The 13,894-nt window shown below is 44.0% G+C and overlaps 52 non-coding genes across 52 annotated transcripts; all 52 read left to right on the forward strand.

Annotated features, from left to right (window-relative positions):
• Window positions 1–1,680: 1,680 nt before the first annotated feature.
• LOC144398214 (5S ribosomal RNA) lies at window positions 1,681–1,799 on the forward strand. Its single transcript, XR_013460361.1, has one exon. It is a non-coding gene; the product is annotated as a 5S ribosomal RNA (ribosomal RNA).
• A 116-nt stretch (window positions 1,800–1,915) lies between these two features.
• On the forward strand, window positions 1,916–2,034 carry LOC144401177 (5S ribosomal RNA). Its single transcript, XR_013463112.1, has one exon. It is a non-coding gene; the product is annotated as a 5S ribosomal RNA (ribosomal RNA).
• Window positions 2,035–2,151: 117 nt separating this feature from the next.
• LOC144395390 (5S ribosomal RNA) lies at window positions 2,152–2,270 on the forward strand. The gene has a single exon (XR_013457524.1). It is a non-coding gene; the product is annotated as a 5S ribosomal RNA (ribosomal RNA).
• Window positions 2,271–2,386: 116 nt separating this feature from the next.
• LOC144401657 (5S ribosomal RNA) lies at window positions 2,387–2,505 on the forward strand. The gene has a single exon (XR_013463592.1). It is a non-coding gene; the product is annotated as a 5S ribosomal RNA (ribosomal RNA).
• Window positions 2,506–2,622: 117 nt separating this feature from the next.
• LOC144390838 (5S ribosomal RNA) lies at window positions 2,623–2,741 on the forward strand. The gene has a single exon (XR_013454642.1). It is a non-coding gene; the product is annotated as a 5S ribosomal RNA (ribosomal RNA).
• A 116-nt stretch (window positions 2,742–2,857) lies between these two features.
• Window positions 2,858–2,976, forward strand: LOC144401178 (5S ribosomal RNA). The gene has a single exon (XR_013463113.1). It is a non-coding gene; the product is annotated as a 5S ribosomal RNA (ribosomal RNA).
• A 117-nt stretch (window positions 2,977–3,093) lies between these two features.
• LOC144395391 (5S ribosomal RNA) lies at window positions 3,094–3,212 on the forward strand. Its single transcript, XR_013457525.1, has one exon. It is a non-coding gene; the product is annotated as a 5S ribosomal RNA (ribosomal RNA).
• A 116-nt stretch (window positions 3,213–3,328) lies between these two features.
• LOC144401180 (5S ribosomal RNA) lies at window positions 3,329–3,447 on the forward strand. The gene has a single exon (XR_013463115.1). It is a non-coding gene; the product is annotated as a 5S ribosomal RNA (ribosomal RNA).
• A 117-nt stretch (window positions 3,448–3,564) lies between these two features.
• On the forward strand, window positions 3,565–3,683 carry LOC144395392 (5S ribosomal RNA). Its single transcript, XR_013457526.1, has one exon. It is a non-coding gene; the product is annotated as a 5S ribosomal RNA (ribosomal RNA).
• A 116-nt stretch (window positions 3,684–3,799) lies between these two features.
• LOC144398144 (5S ribosomal RNA) lies at window positions 3,800–3,918 on the forward strand. Its single transcript, XR_013460291.1, has one exon. It is a non-coding gene; the product is annotated as a 5S ribosomal RNA (ribosomal RNA).
• A 117-nt stretch (window positions 3,919–4,035) lies between these two features.
• Window positions 4,036–4,154, forward strand: LOC144390846 (5S ribosomal RNA). The gene has a single exon (XR_013454644.1). It is a non-coding gene; the product is annotated as a 5S ribosomal RNA (ribosomal RNA).
• A 116-nt stretch (window positions 4,155–4,270) lies between these two features.
• Window positions 4,271–4,389, forward strand: LOC144401181 (5S ribosomal RNA). Its single transcript, XR_013463116.1, has one exon. It is a non-coding gene; the product is annotated as a 5S ribosomal RNA (ribosomal RNA).
• Window positions 4,390–4,506: 117 nt separating this feature from the next.
• On the forward strand, window positions 4,507–4,625 carry LOC144395393 (5S ribosomal RNA). Its single transcript, XR_013457527.1, has one exon. It is a non-coding gene; the product is annotated as a 5S ribosomal RNA (ribosomal RNA).
• Window positions 4,626–4,741: 116 nt separating this feature from the next.
• On the forward strand, window positions 4,742–4,860 carry LOC144401182 (5S ribosomal RNA). Its single transcript, XR_013463117.1, has one exon. It is a non-coding gene; the product is annotated as a 5S ribosomal RNA (ribosomal RNA).
• Window positions 4,861–4,977: 117 nt separating this feature from the next.
• On the forward strand, window positions 4,978–5,096 carry LOC144398236 (5S ribosomal RNA). Its single transcript, XR_013460383.1, has one exon. It is a non-coding gene; the product is annotated as a 5S ribosomal RNA (ribosomal RNA).
• Window positions 5,097–5,213: 117 nt separating this feature from the next.
• On the forward strand, window positions 5,214–5,332 carry LOC144390850 (5S ribosomal RNA). Its single transcript, XR_013454646.1, has one exon. It is a non-coding gene; the product is annotated as a 5S ribosomal RNA (ribosomal RNA).
• Window positions 5,333–5,448: 116 nt separating this feature from the next.
• On the forward strand, window positions 5,449–5,567 carry LOC144401183 (5S ribosomal RNA). Its single transcript, XR_013463118.1, has one exon. It is a non-coding gene; the product is annotated as a 5S ribosomal RNA (ribosomal RNA).
• Window positions 5,568–5,684: 117 nt separating this feature from the next.
• LOC144405060 (5S ribosomal RNA) lies at window positions 5,685–5,803 on the forward strand. Its single transcript, XR_013467002.1, has one exon. It is a non-coding gene; the product is annotated as a 5S ribosomal RNA (ribosomal RNA).
• A 116-nt stretch (window positions 5,804–5,919) lies between these two features.
• On the forward strand, window positions 5,920–6,038 carry LOC144397516 (5S ribosomal RNA). Its single transcript, XR_013459662.1, has one exon. It is a non-coding gene; the product is annotated as a 5S ribosomal RNA (ribosomal RNA).
• A 117-nt stretch (window positions 6,039–6,155) lies between these two features.
• On the forward strand, window positions 6,156–6,274 carry LOC144390854 (5S ribosomal RNA). Its single transcript, XR_013454649.1, has one exon. It is a non-coding gene; the product is annotated as a 5S ribosomal RNA (ribosomal RNA).
• Window positions 6,275–6,390: 116 nt separating this feature from the next.
• LOC144397775 (5S ribosomal RNA) lies at window positions 6,391–6,509 on the forward strand. Its single transcript, XR_013459922.1, has one exon. It is a non-coding gene; the product is annotated as a 5S ribosomal RNA (ribosomal RNA).
• A 117-nt stretch (window positions 6,510–6,626) lies between these two features.
• Window positions 6,627–6,745, forward strand: LOC144401184 (5S ribosomal RNA). Its single transcript, XR_013463119.1, has one exon. It is a non-coding gene; the product is annotated as a 5S ribosomal RNA (ribosomal RNA).
• Window positions 6,746–6,862: 117 nt separating this feature from the next.
• Window positions 6,863–6,981, forward strand: LOC144397879 (5S ribosomal RNA). The gene has a single exon (XR_013460026.1). It is a non-coding gene; the product is annotated as a 5S ribosomal RNA (ribosomal RNA).
• Window positions 6,982–7,097: 116 nt separating this feature from the next.
• Window positions 7,098–7,216, forward strand: LOC144401186 (5S ribosomal RNA). Its single transcript, XR_013463121.1, has one exon. It is a non-coding gene; the product is annotated as a 5S ribosomal RNA (ribosomal RNA).
• A 117-nt stretch (window positions 7,217–7,333) lies between these two features.
• LOC144395394 (5S ribosomal RNA) lies at window positions 7,334–7,452 on the forward strand. The gene has a single exon (XR_013457528.1). It is a non-coding gene; the product is annotated as a 5S ribosomal RNA (ribosomal RNA).
• A 116-nt stretch (window positions 7,453–7,568) lies between these two features.
• LOC144401187 (5S ribosomal RNA) lies at window positions 7,569–7,687 on the forward strand. Its single transcript, XR_013463122.1, has one exon. It is a non-coding gene; the product is annotated as a 5S ribosomal RNA (ribosomal RNA).
• A 117-nt stretch (window positions 7,688–7,804) lies between these two features.
• LOC144399467 (5S ribosomal RNA) lies at window positions 7,805–7,923 on the forward strand. The gene has a single exon (XR_013461613.1). It is a non-coding gene; the product is annotated as a 5S ribosomal RNA (ribosomal RNA).
• Window positions 7,924–8,039: 116 nt separating this feature from the next.
• On the forward strand, window positions 8,040–8,158 carry LOC144401668 (5S ribosomal RNA). The gene has a single exon (XR_013463603.1). It is a non-coding gene; the product is annotated as a 5S ribosomal RNA (ribosomal RNA).
• A 117-nt stretch (window positions 8,159–8,275) lies between these two features.
• LOC144398215 (5S ribosomal RNA) lies at window positions 8,276–8,394 on the forward strand. Its single transcript, XR_013460362.1, has one exon. It is a non-coding gene; the product is annotated as a 5S ribosomal RNA (ribosomal RNA).
• Window positions 8,395–8,510: 116 nt separating this feature from the next.
• Window positions 8,511–8,629, forward strand: LOC144401188 (5S ribosomal RNA). The gene has a single exon (XR_013463123.1). It is a non-coding gene; the product is annotated as a 5S ribosomal RNA (ribosomal RNA).
• Window positions 8,630–8,746: 117 nt separating this feature from the next.
• On the forward strand, window positions 8,747–8,865 carry LOC144395395 (5S ribosomal RNA). The gene has a single exon (XR_013457529.1). It is a non-coding gene; the product is annotated as a 5S ribosomal RNA (ribosomal RNA).
• Window positions 8,866–8,981: 116 nt separating this feature from the next.
• On the forward strand, window positions 8,982–9,100 carry LOC144401679 (5S ribosomal RNA). The gene has a single exon (XR_013463614.1). It is a non-coding gene; the product is annotated as a 5S ribosomal RNA (ribosomal RNA).
• Window positions 9,101–9,217: 117 nt separating this feature from the next.
• LOC144390863 (5S ribosomal RNA) lies at window positions 9,218–9,336 on the forward strand. Its single transcript, XR_013454654.1, has one exon. It is a non-coding gene; the product is annotated as a 5S ribosomal RNA (ribosomal RNA).
• A 116-nt stretch (window positions 9,337–9,452) lies between these two features.
• LOC144401189 (5S ribosomal RNA) lies at window positions 9,453–9,571 on the forward strand. Its single transcript, XR_013463124.1, has one exon. It is a non-coding gene; the product is annotated as a 5S ribosomal RNA (ribosomal RNA).
• A 117-nt stretch (window positions 9,572–9,688) lies between these two features.
• LOC144395396 (5S ribosomal RNA) lies at window positions 9,689–9,807 on the forward strand. The gene has a single exon (XR_013457530.1). It is a non-coding gene; the product is annotated as a 5S ribosomal RNA (ribosomal RNA).
• Window positions 9,808–9,923: 116 nt separating this feature from the next.
• Window positions 9,924–10,042, forward strand: LOC144401190 (5S ribosomal RNA). Its single transcript, XR_013463125.1, has one exon. It is a non-coding gene; the product is annotated as a 5S ribosomal RNA (ribosomal RNA).
• A 117-nt stretch (window positions 10,043–10,159) lies between these two features.
• LOC144395397 (5S ribosomal RNA) lies at window positions 10,160–10,278 on the forward strand. Its single transcript, XR_013457531.1, has one exon. It is a non-coding gene; the product is annotated as a 5S ribosomal RNA (ribosomal RNA).
• A 116-nt stretch (window positions 10,279–10,394) lies between these two features.
• LOC144401691 (5S ribosomal RNA) lies at window positions 10,395–10,513 on the forward strand. The gene has a single exon (XR_013463626.1). It is a non-coding gene; the product is annotated as a 5S ribosomal RNA (ribosomal RNA).
• Window positions 10,514–10,630: 117 nt separating this feature from the next.
• Window positions 10,631–10,749, forward strand: LOC144390865 (5S ribosomal RNA). Its single transcript, XR_013454655.1, has one exon. It is a non-coding gene; the product is annotated as a 5S ribosomal RNA (ribosomal RNA).
• A 116-nt stretch (window positions 10,750–10,865) lies between these two features.
• On the forward strand, window positions 10,866–10,984 carry LOC144401192 (5S ribosomal RNA). Its single transcript, XR_013463127.1, has one exon. It is a non-coding gene; the product is annotated as a 5S ribosomal RNA (ribosomal RNA).
• A 117-nt stretch (window positions 10,985–11,101) lies between these two features.
• LOC144395399 (5S ribosomal RNA) lies at window positions 11,102–11,220 on the forward strand. The gene has a single exon (XR_013457533.1). It is a non-coding gene; the product is annotated as a 5S ribosomal RNA (ribosomal RNA).
• A 116-nt stretch (window positions 11,221–11,336) lies between these two features.
• Window positions 11,337–11,455, forward strand: LOC144401193 (5S ribosomal RNA). Its single transcript, XR_013463128.1, has one exon. It is a non-coding gene; the product is annotated as a 5S ribosomal RNA (ribosomal RNA).
• A 117-nt stretch (window positions 11,456–11,572) lies between these two features.
• LOC144395400 (5S ribosomal RNA) lies at window positions 11,573–11,691 on the forward strand. The gene has a single exon (XR_013457534.1). It is a non-coding gene; the product is annotated as a 5S ribosomal RNA (ribosomal RNA).
• A 116-nt stretch (window positions 11,692–11,807) lies between these two features.
• On the forward strand, window positions 11,808–11,926 carry LOC144398146 (5S ribosomal RNA). Its single transcript, XR_013460293.1, has one exon. It is a non-coding gene; the product is annotated as a 5S ribosomal RNA (ribosomal RNA).
• A 117-nt stretch (window positions 11,927–12,043) lies between these two features.
• LOC144390869 (5S ribosomal RNA) lies at window positions 12,044–12,162 on the forward strand. The gene has a single exon (XR_013454658.1). It is a non-coding gene; the product is annotated as a 5S ribosomal RNA (ribosomal RNA).
• A 116-nt stretch (window positions 12,163–12,278) lies between these two features.
• Window positions 12,279–12,397, forward strand: LOC144401194 (5S ribosomal RNA). The gene has a single exon (XR_013463129.1). It is a non-coding gene; the product is annotated as a 5S ribosomal RNA (ribosomal RNA).
• A 117-nt stretch (window positions 12,398–12,514) lies between these two features.
• On the forward strand, window positions 12,515–12,633 carry LOC144395401 (5S ribosomal RNA). Its single transcript, XR_013457535.1, has one exon. It is a non-coding gene; the product is annotated as a 5S ribosomal RNA (ribosomal RNA).
• A 116-nt stretch (window positions 12,634–12,749) lies between these two features.
• On the forward strand, window positions 12,750–12,868 carry LOC144401195 (5S ribosomal RNA). Its single transcript, XR_013463130.1, has one exon. It is a non-coding gene; the product is annotated as a 5S ribosomal RNA (ribosomal RNA).
• Window positions 12,869–12,985: 117 nt separating this feature from the next.
• On the forward strand, window positions 12,986–13,104 carry LOC144398237 (5S ribosomal RNA). The gene has a single exon (XR_013460384.1). It is a non-coding gene; the product is annotated as a 5S ribosomal RNA (ribosomal RNA).
• Window positions 13,105–13,221: 117 nt separating this feature from the next.
• Window positions 13,222–13,340, forward strand: LOC144390870 (5S ribosomal RNA). The gene has a single exon (XR_013454661.1). It is a non-coding gene; the product is annotated as a 5S ribosomal RNA (ribosomal RNA).
• A 116-nt stretch (window positions 13,341–13,456) lies between these two features.
• On the forward strand, window positions 13,457–13,575 carry LOC144401196 (5S ribosomal RNA). The gene has a single exon (XR_013463131.1). It is a non-coding gene; the product is annotated as a 5S ribosomal RNA (ribosomal RNA).
• Window positions 13,576–13,692: 117 nt separating this feature from the next.
• LOC144405061 (5S ribosomal RNA) lies at window positions 13,693–13,811 on the forward strand. Its single transcript, XR_013467003.1, has one exon. It is a non-coding gene; the product is annotated as a 5S ribosomal RNA (ribosomal RNA).
• Window positions 13,812–13,894: the final 83 nt, after the last annotated feature.

Raw genomic sequence — 13,894 nt, forward strand, 5'->3', positions numbered from 1 at the left:
AGATTTTTAAATCCAAAAAGGCAGCTGCCCGGTAGAGATTTCCTGGCAGGCCTCCTGGCAGGGTACGGAGAGAGAAGTGTGTATAACCTATGTGCCCTCTCGCCAGCACACGTAAGGGTGGGTCTGTCGGGGTTCTACAGGGAAGTGCTGGAGGCTTGGGACAAAATTATGCCGCATCTCACACCTGACGTTAGAGGAAAGGTGCAAGTGCTAAAATTACCCTTCCTATCAAGCCCGGGGTTTGTCGGGGGCGGGAGGCCGATTACGAGTTGCCACTTAATGCAGGCAGGTTTAACAGCCGTAGGGAGTGTGTGTGGAACAAACGGCTGTTTTGATGTAGGAAAAGTAAAGGGTAAACTCCAGGCATGTGGAAGTAAATATGCACCGGCAAGAATAAAAGACATAGGGAAAATATTTGATCAATGCATGGGTCATGAATGGAAAGAAAGAATGAATGAAGTGACAGAGCAGGACAGGGCACTTGGTTTTACGCTGTGTGTTAAAGATAAACAAAAAAATATAATTGAAGTAAAAACAAAAACTTTCTACAGCATCCTAATAAAAAAACACATAGTTAAACCAGCAGCAGAAAAGGCATGGGAAAAAATCTTCCCAAAAGATAAGACAAGCTCAATATGGGTAAATCTTGAATTCAGCCTCATCCCCCCAGAGGTCTACAGCTCTGAGTTTAAGATAAGGCACCGGAAATATTTTACAGGAATTGTCTTGCACCAGATACACAAGGAAAAATTCTCAAGAATGTGTTCTGTGTGTGAAACGGAAGAAGAGGATTTTGAGCACCTTATTTGGTCTTGTACAGCACTCAGAACCTTTAGGGAATACATGAGAGAGCTTCTAACAAAGGGTTGTGGAGTAAAAATGACGAGGGGAACATCATGGGACTGGACCTGGTGTTTCGGACTGCCAAAGAATGCTGGAGGCCGGAGGATGGATATCGCCAACGCATGCCTGGCATTTGCTAGAAGAGCAGTGTTGCTGAGAAGAAACCTTGCCCTCTTCGAGGGAAAAAAAACGGACGTTGAGACTCTTTTCAAGAGCAATATAAAAGCATACTGGAAAACTATATATGCATTCAAAAAAGATCTGCTCAAGGAATGGATGGACGAAAATAATCTCTTGTTTCAGGAGGACAATGACAAAGATCTTATCTTTCGGTTTTAAATGTTTTTCTGGTGTGCCTTAACTTGTTGTCGTTGCGCACTTCTTTTTTTTGGTTTTGTTTGGAAAAAGATATGGCTAATAAGGCAAAACTTTCTACTGCCGAGTGAAGAAAAGGAAAAAAAAAAAAAAAAAATCCTATAATGTGATTTTGTTCTCATCTTAAAGACCCTGATTGCTGATGTTCAGAAAATAATTAAATAATAATGTATATAGTGAATATGTAAACAATGTAAAAAATGATTTTTGGAAAATGTATTTTTTATAATAAAAGAAAAAAAAAAAAGCTCCGCCTGATCTCGTCTGATCTCAGAAGCTAAGCAGAGTAGGGCCTGGTTAGTACTTGGATGGAAGACCGCCTGGGAATCCCAGGTGCCGTAAGCTTTTTCATTTCTCTCTCTGGAAGAAATCGAGAAGGCATTAGAAAGTGACTCCTTTTTCATTATCAAAACTCCAAAACCTTTGACACATTTTAAAAGATTAGGAAGAGGACATACAGTTGCTTACGGCCATACCTCTCTGGCTCCGCCTGATCTCGTCTGATCTCAGAAGCTAAGCAGAGTAGGGCCTGGTTAGTACTTGGATGGAAGACCGCCTGCGAATCCCAGGTGCTGTAAGCTTTTTCATTTCGATCTGTAAAAGACACAGAGAAGGCCTTAGAAAGTGACTCCATTTCATTGTCAAAACTACAAAACCTTTGACACATTTTAAAAGATTAGGAAGAGGACATACAGTTGCTTACGGCCATACCTCTCTGGCTCCGCCTGATCTCGTCTGATCTCAGAAGCTAAGCAGAGTAGGGCCTGGTTAGTACTTGGATGGAAGACCGCCTGGGAATCCCAGGTGCCGTAAGCTTTTTCATTTCTCTCTCTGGAAGAAATCGAGAAGGCATTAGAAAGTGACTCCTTTTTCATTATCAAAACTCCAAAACCTTTGACACATTTTAAAAGATTAGGAAGAGGACATACAGTTGCTTACGGCCATACCTCTCTGGCTCCGCCTGATCTCGTCTGATCTCAGAAGCTAAGCAGAGTAGGGCCTGGTTAGTACTTGGATGGAAGACCGCCTGGGAATCCCAGGTGCTGTAAGCTTTTTCATTTCGATCTGTAAAAGACACAGAGAAGGCCTTAGAAAGTGACTCCATTTCATTGTCAAAACTACAAAACCTTTGACACATTTTAAAAGATTAGGAAGAGGACATACAGTTGCTTACGGCCATACCTCTCTGGCTCCGCCTGATCTCGTCAGATCTCAGAAGCTAAGCAGAGTAGGGCCTGGTTAGTACTTGGATGGAAGACCGCCTGGGAATCCCAGGTGCCGTAAGCTTTTTCATTTCTCTCTCTGGAAGAAATCGAGAAGGCATTAGAAAGTGACTCCTTTTTCATTATCTAAACTCCAAAACCTTTGACACATTTTAAAATATTAGGAAGAGGACATACAGTTGCTTACGGCCATACCTCTCTGGCTTCGCCTGATCTCGTCTGATCTCAGAAGCTAAGCAGAGTAGGGCCTGGTTAGTACTTGGATGGAAGACCGCCTGGGAATCCCAGGTGCTGTAAGCTTTTTTATTTCGATCTGTAAAAGACACAAAGAAGAACTTAGAAAGTGACTCCATTTCATTGTCAAAACTCCAAAACCTTTGACACATTTTAAAAGATTAGGTAGAGGACATACAGTTGCTTACGGCCATACCTCTCTGGCTCCGCCTGATCTCGTCTGATCTCAGAAGCTAAGCAGAGTAGGGCCTGGTTAGTACTTGGATGGAAGACCGCCTGGGAATCCCAGGTGCCGTAAGCTTTTTCATTTCTCTCTCTGGAAGAAATCGAGAAGGCCTTAGAAAGTGACTCCTTTTTCATTATCAAAACTCCAAAACCTTTGACACATTTTAAAAGATTAGGAAGAGGACATACAGTTGCTTACGGCCATACCTCTCTGGCTCCGCCTGATCTCGTCTGATCTCAGAAGCTAAGCAGAGTAGGGCCTGGTTAGTACTTGGATGGAAGACCGCCTGGGAATCCCAGGTGCTGTAAGCTTTTTCATTTCGATCTGTAAAAGACACAGAGAAGGCCTTAGAAAGTGACTCCATTTCATTGTCAAAACTACAAAACCTTTGACACATTTTAAAAGATTAGGAAGAGGACATACAGTTGCTTACGGCCATACCTCTCTGGCTCCGCCTGATCTCGTCTGATCTCAGAAGCTAAGCAGAGTAGGGCCTGGTTAGTACTTGGATGGAAGACCGCCTGGGAATCCCAGGTGCCGTAAGCTTTTTCATTTCTCTCTCTGGAAGAAATCGAGAAGGCATTAGAAAGTGACTCCTTTTTCATTATCAAAACTCCAAAACCTTTGACACATTTTAAAAGATTAGGAAGAGGACATACAGTTGCTTACGGCCATACCTCTCTGGCTCCGCCTGATCTCGTCTGATCTCAGAAGCTAAGCAGAGTAGGGCCTGGTTAGTACTTGGATGGAAGACCGCCTGGGAATCCCAGGTGCTGTAAGCTTTTTCATTTCGATCTGTAAAAGACACAGAGAAGGCCTTAGAAAGTGACTCCATTTCATTGTCAAAACTACAAAACCTTTGACACATTTTAAAAGATTAGGAAGAGGACATACAGTTGCTTACGGCCATACCTCTCTGGCTCCGCCTGATCTCGTCAGATCTCAGAAGCTAAGCAGAGTAGGGCCTGGTTAGTACTTGGATGGAAGACCGCCTCGGAATCCCAGGTGCCGTAAGCTTTTTCATTTCTCTCTCTGGAAGAAATCGAGAAGGCATTAGAAAGTGACTCCTTTTTCATTATCTAAACTCCAAAACCTTTGACACATTTTAAAATATTAGGAAGAGGACATACAGTTGCTTACGGCCATACCTCTCTGGCTTCGCCTGATCTCGTCTGATCTCAGAAGCTAAGCAGAGTAGGGCCTGGTTAGTACTTGGATGGAAGACCGCCTGGGAATCCCAGGTGCTGTAAGCTTTTTTATTTCGATCTGTAAAAGACACAAAGAAGAACTTAGAAAGTGACTCCATTTCATTGTCAAAACTCCAAAACCTTTGACACATTTTAAAAGATTAGGTAGAGGACATACAGTTGCTTACGGCCATACCTCTCTGGCTCCGCCTGATCTCGTCTGATCTCAGAAGCTAAGCAGAGTAGGGCCTGGTTAGTACTTGGATGGAAGACCGCCTGGGAATCCCAGGTGCCGTAAGCTTTTTCATTTCTCTCTCTGGAAGAAATCGAGAAGGCATTAGAAAGTGACTCCTTTTTCATTATCAAAACTCCAAAACCTTTGACACATTTTAAAAGATTAGGAAGAGGACATACAGTTGCTTACGGCCATACCTCTCTGGCTCCGCCTGATCTCGTCTGATCTCAGAAGCTAAGCAGAGTAGGGCCTGGTTAGTACTTGGATGGAAGACCGCCTGGGAATCCCAGGTGCTGTAAGCTTTTTCATTTCGATCTGTAAAAGACACAGAGAAGGCCTTAGAAAGTGACTCCATTTCATTGTCAAAACTACAAAACCTTTGACACATTTTAAAAGATTAGGAAGAGGACATACAGTTGCTTACGGCCATACCTCTCTGGCTCCGCCTGATCTCGTCTGATCTCAGAAGCTAAGCAGAGTAGGGCCTGGTTAGTACTTGGATGGAAGACCGCCTGGGAATCCCAGGTGCCGTAAGCTTTTTCATTTCTCTCTCTGGAAGAAATCGAGAAGGCATTAGAAAGTGACTCCTTTTTCATTATCAAAACTCCAAAACCTTTGACACATTTTAAAAGATTAGGAAGAGGACATACAGTTGCTTACGGCCATACCTCTCTGGCTCCGCCTGATCTCGTCTGATCTCAGAAGCTAAGCAGAGTAGGGCCTGGTTAGTACTTGGATGGAAGACCGCCTCGGAATCCCAGGTGCCGTAAGCTTTTTCATTTCTCTCTCTGGAAGAAATCGAGAAGGCATTAGAAAGTGACTCCTTTTTCATTATCTAAACTCCAAAACCTTTGACACATTTTAAAATATTAGGAAGAGGACATACAGTTGCTTACGGCCATACCTCTCTGGCTTCGCCTGATCTCGTCTGATCTCAGAAGCTAAGCAGAGTAGGGCCTGGTTAGTACTTGGATGGAAGACCGCCTGGGAATCCCAGGTGCTGTAAGCTTTTTTATTTCGATCTGTAAAAGACACAAAGAAGAACTTAGAAAGTGACTCCATTTCATTGTCAAAACTCCAAAACCTTTGACACATTTTAAAAGATTAGGTAGAGGACATACAGTTGCTTACGGCCATACCTCTCTGGCTCCGCCTGATCTCGTCTGATCTCAGAAGCTAAGCAGAGTAGGGCCTGGTTAGTACTTGGATGGAAGACCGCCTGGGAATCCCAGGTGCCGTAAGCTTTTTCATTTCTCTCTCTGGAAGAAATCGAGAAGGCATTAGAAAGTGACTCCTTTTTCATTATCAAAACTCCAAAACCTTAGACACATTTTAAAAGATTAGGAAGAGGACATACAGTTGCTTACGGCCATACCTCTCTGGCTCCGCCTGATCTCGTCAGATCTCAGAAGCTAAGCAGAGTAGGGCCTGGTTAGTACTTGGATGGAAGACCGCCTGGGAATCCCAGGTGCTGTAAGCTTTTTCATTTCGATCTGTAAAAGACACAGAGAAGGCCTTAGAAAGTGACTCCATTTCATTGTCAAAACTACAAAACCTTTGACACATTTTAAAAGATTAGGAAGAGGACATACAGTTGCTTACGGCCATACCTCTCTGGCTCCGCCTGATCTCGTCAGATCTCAGAAGCTAAGCAGAGTAGGGCCTGGTTAGTACTTGGATGGAAGACCGCCTGGGAATCCCAGGTGCTGTGAGCTTTTTCATTTCTCTCTCTGGAAGAAATCGAGAAGGCATTAGAAAGTGACTCCTTTTTCATTATCTAAACTCCAAAACCTTTGACACATTTTAAAATATTAGGAAGAGGACATACAGTTGCTTACGGCCATACCTCTCTGGCTTCGCCTGATCTCGTCTGATCTCAGAAGCTAAGCAGAGTAGGGCCTGGTTAGTACTTGGATGGAAGACCGCCTGGGAATCCCAGGTGCTGTAAGCTTTTTTATTTCGATCTGTAAAAGACACAAAGAAGAACTTAGAAAGTGACTCCATTTCATTGTCAAAACTCCAAAACCTTTGACACATTTTAAAAGATTAGGTAGAGGACATACAGTTGCTTACGGCCATACCTCTCTGGCTCCGCCTGATCTCGTCTGATCTCAGAAGCTAAGCAGAGTAGGGCCTGGTTAGTACTTGGATGGAAGACCGCCTGGGAATCCCAGGTGCTGTGAGCTTTTTCATTTCTCTCTCTGGAAGAAATCGAGAAGGCATTAGAAAGTGACTCCTTTTTCATTATCTAAACTCCAAAACCTTTGACACATTTTAAAATATTAGGAAGAGGACATACAGTTGCTTACGGCCATACCTCTCTGGCTCCGCCTGATCTCGTCTGATCTCAGAAGCTAAGCAGAGTAGGGCCTGGTTAGTACTTGGATGGAAGACCGCCTGGGAATCCCAGGTGCCGTAAGCTTTTTCATTTCTCTCTCTGGAAGAAATCGAGAAGGCATTAGAAAGTGACTCCTTTTTCATTATCAAAACTCCAAAACCTTAGACACATTTTAAAAGATTAGGAAGAGGACATACAGTTGCTTACGGCCATACCTCTCTGGCTCTGCCTGATCTCGTCTGATCTCAGAAGCTAAGCAGAGTAGGGCCTGGTTAGTACTTGGATGGAAGACCGCCTGGGAATCCCAGGTGCTGTAAGCTTTTTCATTTCGATCTGTAAAAGACACAGAGAAGGCCTTAGAAAGTGACTCCATTTCATTGTCAAAACTACAAAACCTTTGACACATTTTAAAAGATTAGGAAGAGGACATACAGTTGCTTACGGCCATACCTCTCTGGCTCCGCCTGATCTCGTCTGATCTCAGAAGCTAAGCAGAGTAGGGCCTGGTTAGTACTTGGATGGAAGACCGCCTGGGAATCCCAGGTGCCGTAAGCTTTTTCATTTCTCTCTCTGGAAGAAATCGAGAAGGCATTAGAAAGTGACTCCTTTTTCATTGTCAAAACTACAAAACCTTTGACACATTTTAAAAGATTAGGTAGAGGACATACAGTTGCTTACGGCCATACCTCTCTGGCTCCGCCTGATCTCGTCTGATCTCAGAAGCTAAGCAGAGTAGGGCCTGGTTAGTACTTGGATGGAAGACCGCCTGGGAATCCCAGGTGCTGTAAGCTTTTTTATTTCGATCTGTAAAAGACACAGAGAAGAACTTAGAAAGTGACTCCATTTCATTGTCAAAACTCCAAAACCTTTGACACATTTTAAAAGATTAGGTAGAGGACATACAGTTGCTTACGGCCATACCTCTCTGGCTCCGCCTGATCTCGTCTGATCTCAGAAGCTAAGCAGAGTAGGGCCTGGTTAGTACTTGGATGGAAGACCGCCTGGGAATCCCAGGTGCCGTAAGCTTTTTCATTTCTCTCTCTGGAAGAAATCGAGAAGGCCTTAGAAAGTGACTCCTTTTTCATTATCAAAACTCCAAAACCTTTGACACATTTTAAAAGATTAGGAAGAGGACATACAGTTGCTTACGGCCATACCTCTCTGGCTCCGCCTGATCTCGTCTGATCTCAGAAGCTAAGCAGAGTAGGGCCTGGTTAGTACTTGGATGGAAGACAGCCTGGGAATCCCAGGTGCTGTAAGCTTTTTCATTTCGATCTGTAAAAGACACAGAGAAGGCCTTAGAAAGTGACTCCATTTCATTGTCAAAACTACAAAACCTTTGACACATTTTAAAAGATTAGGAAGAGGACATACAGTTGCTTACGGCCATACCTCTCTGGCTCCGCCTGATCTCGTCAGATCTCAGAAGCTAAGCAGAGTAGGGCCTGGTTAGTACTTGGATGGAAGACCGCCTGGGAATCCCAGGTGCCGTAAGCTTTTTCATTTCTCTCTCTGGAAGAAATCGAGAAGGCATTAGAAAGTGACTCCTTTTTCATTATCAAAACTCCAAAACCTTTGACACATTTTAAAAGATTAGGAAGAGGACATACAGTTGCTTACGGCCATACCTCTCTGGCTCCGCCTGATCTCGTCTGATCTCAGAAGCTAAGCAGAGTAGGGCCTGGTTAGTACTTGGATGGAAGACCGCCTGCGAATCCCAGGTGCTGTAAGCTTTTTCATTTCGATCTGTAAAAGACACAGAGAAGGCCTTAGAAAGTGACTCCATTTCATTGTCAAAACTACAAAACCTTTGACACATTTTAAAAGATTAGGAAGAGGACATACAGTTGCTTACGGCCATACCTCTCTGGCTCCGCCTGATCTCGTCTGATCTCAGAAGCTAAGCAGAGTAGGGCCTGGTTAGTACTTGGATGGAAGACCGCCTGGGAATCCCAGGTGCCGTAAGCTTTTTCATTTCTCTCTCTGGAAGAAATCGAGAAGGCATTAGAAAGTGACTCCTTTTTCATTATCAAAACTCCAAAACCTTTGACACATTTTAAAAGATTAGGAAGAGGACATACAGTTGCTTACGGCCATACCTCTCTGGCTCCGCCTGATCTCGTCTGATCTCAGAAGCTAAGCAGAGTAGGGCCTGGTTAGTACTTGGATGGAAGACCGCCTGGGAATCCCAGGTGCTGTAAGCTTTTTCATTTCGATCTGTAAAAGACACAGAGAAGGCCTTAGAAAGTGACTCCATTTCATTGTCAAAACTACAAAACCTTTGACACATTTTAAAAGATTAGGAAGAGGACATACAGTTGCTTACGGCCATACCTCTCTGGCTCCGCCTGATCTCGTCAGATCTCAGAAGCTAAGCAGAGTAGGGCCTGGTTAGTACTTGGATGGAAGACCGCCTGGGAATCCCAGGTGCCGTAAGCTTTTTCATTTCTCTCTCTGGAAGAAATCGAGAAGGCATTAGAAAGTGACTCCTTTTTCATTATCTAAACTCCAAAACCTTTGACACATTTTAAAATATTAGGAAGAGGACATACAGTTGCTTACGGCCATACCTCTCTGGCTTCGCCTGATCTCGTCTGATCTCAGAAGCTAAGCAGAGTAGGGCCTGGTTAGTACTTGGATGGAAGACCGCCTGGGAATCCCAGGTGCTGTAAGCTTTTTTATTTCGATCTGTAAAAGACACAAAGAAGAACTTAGAAAGTGACTCCATTTCATTGTCAAAACTCCAAAACCTTTGACACATTTTAAAAGATTAGGTAGAGGACATACAGTTGCTTACGGCCATACCTCTCTGGCTCCGCCTGATCTCGTCTGATCTCAGAAGCTAAGCAGAGTAGGGCCTGGTTAGTACTTGGATGGAAGACCGCCTGGGAATCCCAGGTGCCGTAAGCTTTTTCATTTCTCTCTCTGGAAGAAATCGAGAAGGCCTTAGAAAGTGACTCCTTTTTCATTATCAAAACTCCAAAACCTTTGACACATTTTAAAAGATTAGGAAGAGGACATACAGTTGCTTACGGCCATACCTCTCTGGCTCCGCCTGATCTCGTCTGATCTCAGAAGCTAAGCAGAGTAGGGCCTGGTTAGTACTTGGATGGAAGACCGCCTGGGAATCCCAGGTGCTGTAAGCTTTTTCATTTCGATCTGTAAAAGACACAGAGAAGGCCTTAGAAAGTGACTCCATTTCATTGTCAAAACTACAAAACCTTTGACACATTTTAAAAGATTAGGTAGAGGACATACAGTTGCTTACGGCCATACCTCTCTGGCTCCGCCTGATCTCGTCTGATCTCAGAAGCTAAGCAGAGTAGGGCCTGGTTAGTACTTGGATGGAAGACCGCCTGGGAATCCCAGGTGCCGTAAGCTTTTTCATTTCTCTCTCTGGAAGAAATCGAGAAGGCATTAGAAAGTGACTCCTTTTTCATTATCAAAACTCCAAAACCTTTGACACATTTTAAAAGATTAGGAAGAGGACATACAGTTGCTTACGGCCATACCTCTCTGGCTCCGCCTGATCTCGTCTGATCTCAGAAGCTAAGCAGAGTAGGGCCTGGTTAGTACTTGGATGGAAGACCGCCTGGGAATCCCAGGTGCTGTAAGCTTTTTCATTTCGATCTGTAAAAGACACAGAGAAGGCCTTAGAAAGTGACTCCATTTCATTGTCAAAACTACAAAACCTTTGACACATTTTAAAAGATTAGGAAGAGGACATACAGTTGCTTACGGCCATACCTCTCTGGCTCCGCCTGATCTCGTCAGATCTCAGAAGCTAAGCAGAGTAGGGCCTGGTTAGTACTTGGATGGAAGACCGCCTGGGAATCCCAGGTGCCGTAAGCTTTTTCATTTCTCTCTCTGGAAGAAATCGAGAAGGCATTAGAAAGTGACTCCTTTTTCATTATCTAAACTCCAAAACCTTTGACACATTTTAAAATATTAGGAAGAGGACATACAGTTGCTTACGGCCATACCTCTCTGGCTTCGCCTGATCTCGTCTGATCTCAGAAGCTAAGCAGAGTAGGGCCTGGTTAGTACTTGGATGGAAGACCGCCTGGGAATCCCAGGTGCTGTAAGCTTTTTTATTTCGATCTGTAAAAGACACAAAGAAGAACTTAGAAAGTGACTCCATTTCATTGTCAAAACTCCAAAACCTTTGACACATTTTAAAAGATTAGGTAGAGGACATACAGTTGCTTACGGCCATACCTCTCTGGCTCCGCCTGATCTCGTCTGATCTCAGAAGCTAAGCAGAGTAGGGCCTGGTTAGTACTTGGATGGAAGACCGCCTGGGAATCCCAGGTGCCGTAAGCTTTTTCATTTCTCTCTCTGGAAGAAATCGAGAAGGCCTTAGAAAGTGACTCCTTTTTCATTATCAAAACTCCAAAACCTTTGACACATTTTAAAAGATTAGGAAGAGGACATACAGTTGCTTACGGCCATACCTCTCTGGCTCCGCCTGATCTCGTCTGATCTCAGAAGCTAAGCAGAGTAGGGCCTGGTTAGTACTTGGATGGAAGACCGCCTGGGAATCCCAGGTGCTGTAAGCTTTTTCATTTCGATCTGTAAAAGACACAGAGAAGGCCTTAGAAAGTGACTCCATTTCATTGTCAAAACTACAAAACCTTTGACACATTTTAAAAGATTAGGAAGAGGACATACAGTTGCTTACGGCCATACCTCTCTGGCTCCGCCTGATCTCGTCTGATCTCAGAAGCTAAGCAGAGTAGGGCCTGGTTAGTACTTGGATGGAAGACCGCCTGGGAATCCCAGGTGCCGTAAGCTTTTTCATTTCTCTCTCTGGAAGAAATCGAGAAGGCATTAGAAAGTGACTCCTTTTTCATTATCAAAACTCCAAAACCTTTGACACATTTTAAAAGATTAGGAAGAGGACATACAGTTGCTTACGGCCATACCTCTCTGGCTCCGCCTGATCTCGTCTGATCTCAGAAGCTAAGCAGAGTAGGGCCTGGTTAGTACTTGGATGGAAGACCGCCTGGGAATCCCAGGTGCTGTAAGCTTTTTCATTTCGATCTGTAAAAGACACAGAGAAGGCCTTAGAAAGTGACTCCATTTCATTGTCAAAACTACAAAACCTTTGACACATTTTAAAAGATTAGGAAGAGGACATACAGTTGCTTACGGCCATACCTCTCTGGCTCCGCCTGATCTCGTCAGATCTCAGAAGCTAAGCAGAGTAGGGCCTGGTTAGTACTTGGATGGAAGACCGCCTCGGAATCCCAGGTGCCGTAAGCTTTTTCATTTCTCTCTCTGGAAGAAATCGAGAAGGCATTAGAAAGTGACTCCTTTTTCATTATCTAAACTCCAAAACCTTTGACACATTTTAAAATATTAGGAAGAGGACATACAGTTGCTTACGGCCATACCTCTCTGGCTTCGCCTGATCTCGTCTGATCTCAGAAGCTAAGCAGAGTAGGGCCTGGTTAGTACTTGGATGGAAGACCGCCTGGGAATCCCAGGTGCTGTAAGCTTTTTTATTTCGATCTGTAAAAGACACAAAGAAGAACTTAGAAAGTGACTCCATTTCATTGTCAAAACTCCAAAACCTTTGACACATTTTAAAAGATTAGGTAGAGGACATACAGTTGCTTACGGCCATACCTCTCTGGCTCCGCCTGATCTCGTCTGATCTCAGAAGCTAAGCAGAGTAGGGCCTGGTTAGTACTTGGATGGAAGACCGCCTGGGAATCCCAGGTGCCGTAAGCTTTTTCATTTCTCTCTCTGGAAGAAATCGAGAAGGCATTAGAAAGTGACTCCTTTTTCATTATCAAAACTCCAAAACCTTTGACACATTTTAAAAGATTAGGAAGAGGACATACAGTTGCTTACGGCCATACCTCTCTGGCTCCGCCTGATCTCGTCTGATCTCAGAAGCTAAGCAGAGTAGGGCCTGGTTAGTACTTGGATGGAAGACCGCCTGGGAATCCCAGGTGCTGTAAGCTTTTTCATTTCGATCTGTAAAAGACACAGAGAAGGCCTTAGAAAGTGACTCCATTTCATTGTCAAAACTACAAAACCTTTGACACATTTTAAAAGATTAGGAAGAGGACATACAGTTGCTTACGGCCATACCTCTCTGGCTCCGCCTGATCTCGTCTGATCTCAGAAGCTAAGCAGAGTAGGGCCTGGTTAGTACTTGGATGGAAGACCGCCTGGGAATCCCAGGTGCCGTAAGCTTTTTCATTTCTCTCTCTGGAAGAAATCGAGAAGGCATTAGAAAGTGACTCCTTTTTCATTATCAAAACTCCAAAACCTTTGACACATTTTAAAAGATTAGGAAGAGGACATACAGTTGCTTACGGCCATACCTCTCTGGCTCCGCCTGATCTCGTCTGATCTCAGAAGCTAAGCAGAGTAGGGCCTGGTTAGTACTTGGATGGAAGACCGCCTCGGAATCCCAGGTGCCGTAAGCTTTTTCATTTCTCTCTCTGGAAGAAATCGAGAAGGCATTAGAAAGTGACTCCTTTTTCATTATCTAAACTCCAAAACCTTTGACACATTTTAAAATATTAGGAAGAGGACATACAGTTGCTTACGGCCATACCTCTCTGGCTTCGCCTGATCTCGTCTGATCTCAGAAGCTAAGCAGAGTAGGGCCTGGTTAGTACTTGGATGGAAGACCGCCTGGGAATCCCAGGTGCTGTAAGCTTTTTTATTTCGATCTGTAAAAGACACAAAGAAGAACTTAGAAAGTGACTCCATTTCATTGTCAAAACTCCAAAACCTTTGACACATTTTAAAAGATTAGGTAGAGGACATACAGTTGCTTACGGCCATACCTCTCTGGCTCCGCCTGATCTCGTCTGATCTCAGAAGCTAAGCAGAGTAGGGCCTGGTTAGTACTTGGATGGAAGACCGCCTGGGAATCCCAGGTGCCGTAAGCTTTTTCATTTCTCTCTCTGGAAGAAATCGAGAAGGCATTAGAAAGTGACTCCTTTTTCATTATCAAAACTCCAAAACCTTAGACACATTTTAAAAGATTAGGAAGAGGACATACAGTTGCTTACGGCCATACCTCTCTGGCTCCGCCTGATCTCGTCAGATCTCAGAAGCTAAGCAGAGTAGGGCCTGGTTAGTACTTGGATGGAAGACCGCCTGGGAATCCCAGGTGCTGTAAGCTTTTTCATTTCGATCTGTAAAAGACACAGAGAAGGCCTTAGAAAGTGACTCCATTTCATTGTCAAAACTACAAAACCTTTGACA

This window comes from Gasterosteus aculeatus, chromosome 2, assembly GCF_964276395.1.
Source record: "Gasterosteus aculeatus chromosome 2, fGasAcu3.hap1.1, whole genome shotgun sequence".
Taxonomy (NCBI): domain Eukaryota; kingdom Metazoa; phylum Chordata; class Actinopteri; order Perciformes; family Gasterosteidae; genus Gasterosteus; species Gasterosteus aculeatus.